At 42.0% G+C, this 6,047-nt stretch overlaps 1 non-coding gene across 1 annotated transcript; it reads left to right on the forward strand.

Moving 5' to 3' along the window:
* The first annotated feature begins 3,499 nt into the window (after positions 1-3,499).
* Positions 3,500-3,572, forward strand: Trnaa-cgc (transfer RNA alanine (anticodon CGC)). Its single transcript has one exon. It is a non-coding gene; the product is annotated as a tRNA-Ala (tRNA).
* Positions 3,573-6,047: the final 2,475 nt, after the last annotated feature.

Here is a 6,047-nt window from a genome sequence, read left to right on the forward strand (position 1 = left end):
AACAATACCTGAGAATCAGTAGAAGTATGTTTTGTAGGCTTCTTCTCTTCGAGTTGACTTTTATAGAGATTTTCATTCTTAAAAGTTTCTGAGCGTAAAACCAGCTCAAGAATTCTACGAATGATAGTCAGCTATACAGGACTATAATTTAGTGCGGCGGTCGTATGACCTTACTTGAAAACGGCAGTGAATTTCATTTTTCTCTTCCAGTCGCTAGGTACCCTTCGCCTCTCCAACAATCTACGATAAATTGGTCAGGGAAGGGGGGACGAAGTTTTTAGCATTACAGCTATAGAGTCTAACCGGCATCTCATCCCAATCTCATCTAAAACAAAAGCCATCACCTATCTCGGTATCTGCCACTTCGACGTTCGTGCGATGGCTGAAAGGAGGGACTGTATTGGGGTCTTCCGCAGTTAAATAATTTCGGTCAATACGCATTGGTCTTAGCTTTGGGTGATATGTGTAGTAGGTATAACACTCAAACTTGTTCTAGTAGAGGCCTTCGATTGGCGCCATTCGTGAACTATTCTTCTCAGTAATTCTTCAAATCGTACCTTATGGATCCTCTTGATGTTTATTCTTCTTAGATACTGGTTTTAATTTGCAATTTGGCGCACATTTAATAAGATGATAAATATTTATCTACGTTTTTGATGCGTTTGGCGTCAATATGCAACTGTTAAAGTATCGTCCATTATCCAGAATGAGATTTTCATTTTGCAGCGGAGTGTGCGCTGATATGAAACTTTCTGGCAGATTAAGACTGTGTGCCGGACCGAGACGGGAACTCGGGACCTTTGCCTTTCGCGGGCAAGAGCTCTACCAACTGAGCTACCCGAGCACGACTCACGCCCCGTCCTCACAGCTTTACTTCTGCCAGTACCTCGTCTCCTACCTTTCTTTCAGGAGTGCCAGTTCTGCAAGGTTCGCAGGAGAGCTTCTGTAAAGTTTGGAAGGTAGGAGACAAGGTACTGGCAGAAGTAAAGCTGTGAGAACGGGGCGTGGGTCGTGCTCGCGTAGCTCAGTTGGTAGAGCACTCGGCCGCGAAAGGCTATCGTCCATTATCACTTGTAGAAGGGATGATGTACAGTAAGATCCCGTAGCTAGGATATATCTTGAGATATGAATACGAATGTCGACATGGCACTAGGCAATCTCTCATACGGGTAATACACAAGACATACGGAAACCCTAAGTGAGCACCAAGAATGGAAGTTGAAAAAGAAGCATTCGTTTTAAAAAGGGTATAGGACAGTGAGCATTCGGTCGCACCTTGTGTTCTATCTGTGCGCAACGGAAATTAAAGAAAGATTCAGAAGTAACATTAAAGCCGCGACGAGTGACCGTGTGGTTTCAGGCGCCATGTCACGGATTGCGTGGCCCCTCTTTGGGGGATTGGTGTTGCGCTGTACTTAGCATAAATTAGTTTAAGTAGCGTGTAAGTCTAGGGACCGATTACCTCAGTAGTTTGGTCCATTAGGAAATTACACACATCTGAACTTTTTGTGATCAGTACCGTTCAGGTGAAACGATATCAGTGACCGCGTTCGTTACCGGAAGTGAAGGTAAACTATAGGTACTGTTGAGCCGAATTAATGTCAAAGAAGTAGAGAATATGGATTAGGGGTTAAAGGAAGACAGATGAACCTAATGAACAGTTGAACTGAGATTACCGGTGACAACGAAGTAGATCAAGTGTTGAAATTCTGATACCTTCGAAGCAAAATAACGTATTATGGACGAATCAAGGAGGACATATAAAGCAAACTAGTCTTCATAATCCAGCATCGACGTCGTAGTCTGATTTTTCGATGTGTACTTTAGAAGACATTAACGTAGGTACAGATTGGAGCAAACTGTGCCCTTCCCCACCAGAACCGATCTCTGGATCCGCGCCTCTGGTTATTACGTCGTGTTGAGAGCAATCACTTGCTAGCAATTTGGCGGATAAGATGACTTAATGCTGCTACCTGATCATAATATCTAACGGTACCACCTCTGATGAGGTTTGCTTTGATCAGACGAAACTCCACAGCTAACTTCCCGGAAAACTGTTTTTATCTTCCACTATAAGAAATAGGAATTAAGAACAGATAAAAGGAAATAATTCTGCGGAAATAAACACATGGTGCTGTTGGAAGGAGCGGTCGTAATGGGAAACTCGGCACACTTAGGAAGACGGCGTTCTTTGGGAGAACGCTTTAGAGGCCAATTAAAACATTGAACAAGCGCCCTCGGCCCTCAGCTTCCGAGCAGTGGCCAACAGCTGCGGTCGGCGGGCGCTTATTCCTCCCCTTGCCAAGTGCCGCGCCCCCTCAGCGGCGTCGAGAAATAACGAGCAGCATCTGCGGCTCTGTGTCGGCGGCGGCGACGGCGATCCGTCACACGAGGAATCGTATAAGGCGAGCCGCGCTGCGCCCCTCCCGGCGCTCGTCACTTTTTTCCGCCACGTCGCTGTGCAGTAGTTGCGAAGTGCGCAGCGCAGCGTCACGTGTGGTCTGCACTCCAGTAGCGAAAGTGGTCTCCCAGGGTATATGTCACGCCGGCACTCCAGTTACCAGACGTCAATGTGGCGGCTACGTGTCTGACCTTAAGTCGTTACCTTACGAAATCAGCTCTTCTTTCCGCGTGGGTGAAGTAGTGGGGTTCTCAGGGAATGCTGTTACACCTTTGTTGTTTTCTACGTCCATCGTGTCATCGTCAGCAACTTGATACCGTCGTCTTATTCTGAATGGACACTGTCTTCAAAGGAGGATATAAGATGAACATAAACACGGATAATGGAATGTAGTTGAATATAGGTAGGTGATGCTGGGAGAATTACACTGGGAAACAAAACACTTAAAGTCATAGACGAGTTTTATTATTCTGGTAGCAGATTATAATGGTACTTGAATTACATAACCATTACGGCACCTCCACTCAACCTCTCGATATCAGCAATATTCAACTGTTTTTCTGTAAAGTAGTTGACATATTTATGAGACAACATTCAGATTAGATTTCATTAATGTAAAGGTACTTTGATATATCGATACGTTTATGTTGCAATGATATTCTTATGTGTATTCTTTCTTTTGTCACTATGATCTTTGACGCACTTGTAACTCTGATTTTTTGGCGGGTAAGCGATTATTAGTGGTTAGAGAGTCAGACCTTGGAAAGGTCAAGTCTTGGACGTCATGTTGGAAAGACGCATATCGTAGTCAGCTTATAAAATGTGAACTTTAACAGCGAGGAAGACGTTTTGAAGTATGTTCTGTATTGTGATGTTTTGTGTGTTACGTGATATTGCTGCGAAAGTAATAAAAAGTAAGTGTAACTAAAATTCAGAGTGCTGATTACTTTTTTTACATCACCACTGTCCTGCAAAAGTGTAATCTTCAAGAATGGTTTGTGAAACACATCTATACCTGTAAAACTTTTCAATACAGCAGAATAAAACCTAGGCCTCTTTGCATCCGTGCTTGTAATCATCACCACCTACATTTTACCGAGCGAGGTGGCGCAGTGGTTAGCGCACTGGACTCGCATTCAGGAGGACGACGGTTCAATCCCGTCTCCGGCCATCCTGATTTAGGTTTCCCGTGATTTCCCTAAATCGCTTCAGGCAAATGCCGGGATGGTTCCTTTGAAAGGGCACGGCCGATTTCCTTCCCCATCCTTCCCTCACCCGAGCTTGCGCTCCGTCTCTAATGACCTCGTTGTCGACGGGACGTTAAACACTAATATCCTCCTCCTCCTCACCACCTACATTTTCGATGACTGAGCCATGATTTTACAACGAGAGCAGCGTGGGAAACACGAAAAGATGAGTGCCTAATTTATTCATTATTACACGAAATGACTTTATTAACTGTGCTCTAATGACAACTGCAACATAATAACTTTGTTGTTGCCCGAAAATGCAATATTTAGCAGCGTAAGCAACACCACAATCAGTATTAAATTTTGACCTTTGTTGTGGTAGGGTTGTTAGAAAATTCACTGATAATGGCCTATGTAGAGAGGAAATAAAATGTAGACTGGCAATGGCAAGAGCAGGAATTAATATCGAAAGAATAAATTGAAACTGTTTGTAGGAGTGCAGCCATGAATGAAAATGAAATATGGATGATAAACGTTGTAGACAAGATGGGAAGCTTTTGAAACGTGATGCTACAGAATAATTATGAAGATTAGTTGGGTGGATCACATAAAGTACTGATTTGAACTGGAGAGAAAAGAGATTAGTGGCACAAACAGACTAGGAAAATTAATCGGTTGATAGGACACATTCTGAAACACAAAGGGGTCGCCAAGTCAGTATTCAAGAGAAGAGAGGGGGGTAAAAATTGTAGAGGGAGACGAATGCAGTAAGCAGATCTAGAAGGATGTAAGTTACAGTAGCTATTCGGAGATGAAGAGGCCTGCACAGGATAGAGTAGCATGGAGAGCTACATTAATGCAGTCTTCGGACTGAAGACCACAATAACAACGTACTGAACAGAACGCACACAACAGCGTCGATAAATTTTAAGAATGTTATCGTTTCCACCAGTCTATTACTTTAATATTCTACTTTCGTAAGTGCTAATAGGTGGTTCGAACGTTGTTAAGCGCACAATAGATATCGTTTCACACACACACATTGTCGACACATATTCTGAGATCGTGAACAGTGACCATCTTGCTTTGTGTAACTGTATATACCGTATGATATCTTTTGTGTCTGGTAATGTGGGAGTCAGCACTGACACAAGCAAGAAAGCAGAGAAGTTACGATGGTCGGTGTTAGGAATCCAAAAACTTCTCTATAAAACACTTTCTAATTAATAGGAAACTTTATTTCTATTAACGGAACAAATATAAACTTGATTCATATGCTTCTGGTGCCTCTTACATACCAGTACTTTATTCTCTGTTACTGCCAGCACAATGCAGGGTAAGTAACGTCTTCCCCGTACTAAGTACTCATACACTAGAAGTTTGCAACCAAATTGGGGAGACCAGCGATGAGCCGCTGGTTAAATCAGCATTGGCACCATTATTGTGACAATGTTTCTTCTATTTCGTCGCTAACTTTTAAATTCAGATGTAAAACCACTATATTAATCCTCGAACTGCGATTCCGGTGCAAAAACGCAACCAATGGTTTTCCATGCTCATTGTTGTCGCAAAAAAGGAGTTGCAGTATTTCTGCTTTAACTGTTCCTCTATTTAGTTTCAACGACGATGTCAGTGATGTTTCTGACATCCTAGCGCATAGGCATGTGTATCTAAATAAATTTTCACTACAAACTGTCTCACTGGCGCAGATCTACTCAAGCCATCTGTCATGTAAGCAGATTTAAATTATTTTATATTTTGTCTGGTTTTCCTTGCAAATAGTTTTTGGTAACTATCTACTGCATGTAATTTAATTATATATTGAGAAGTTCCAGTAATTCACTTTCTTTTCCAAAGATTAACTCTCGATAAATTTCTTACACACTGCGTTCTGTACGAGTAAATCCCACTTCATGTTTCACACACGTGATACGAGTGTAACAGATGAAGATATCCAAAAACGTCTTTCGATAACTAATGAAGACCTTAGTGAAATTTGAGTGAGCTCATCAGTTGATAAGAAGGATATTATACTTCTAGGTGACATAATTCATAACCTGGGTTGTGAACATGATTTTTAGGGGCTATGAATGTGATTTAGAAGAATGTCATAATTTCTGTATGGGAAAAGAGATTATTATTCTCTGGAGTAAAACTCCGCACAAGCTGTAGTCCTAAACCGTGAGAAAGAATATCACAAAAATCTTCCGTGGCCCTAAAAGGAATGCAAGGGATGTGAGTGCAAGGACGCAAGCTCTCCCGTTTATGAAAGATGATAATATGATTGATAAAGTAATTACGTGTACTAACTTGTATGTAAAGCAGAAGAAAGCTGCCACTAATCATTTTAAGAGATCAGATCTATATCGAAGTAACGAAGGAGGAAATAATTGCACTGCTGAGCCTACTCCATATAATAGGGACGAAAAAAGGAAATCACACAGATGAAACAGGAA

Source organism: Schistocerca cancellata, chromosome 6 (genome assembly GCF_023864275.1).
Source record: "Schistocerca cancellata isolate TAMUIC-IGC-003103 chromosome 6, iqSchCanc2.1, whole genome shotgun sequence".
NCBI lineage: Eukaryota > Metazoa > Arthropoda > Insecta > Orthoptera > Acrididae > Schistocerca > Schistocerca cancellata.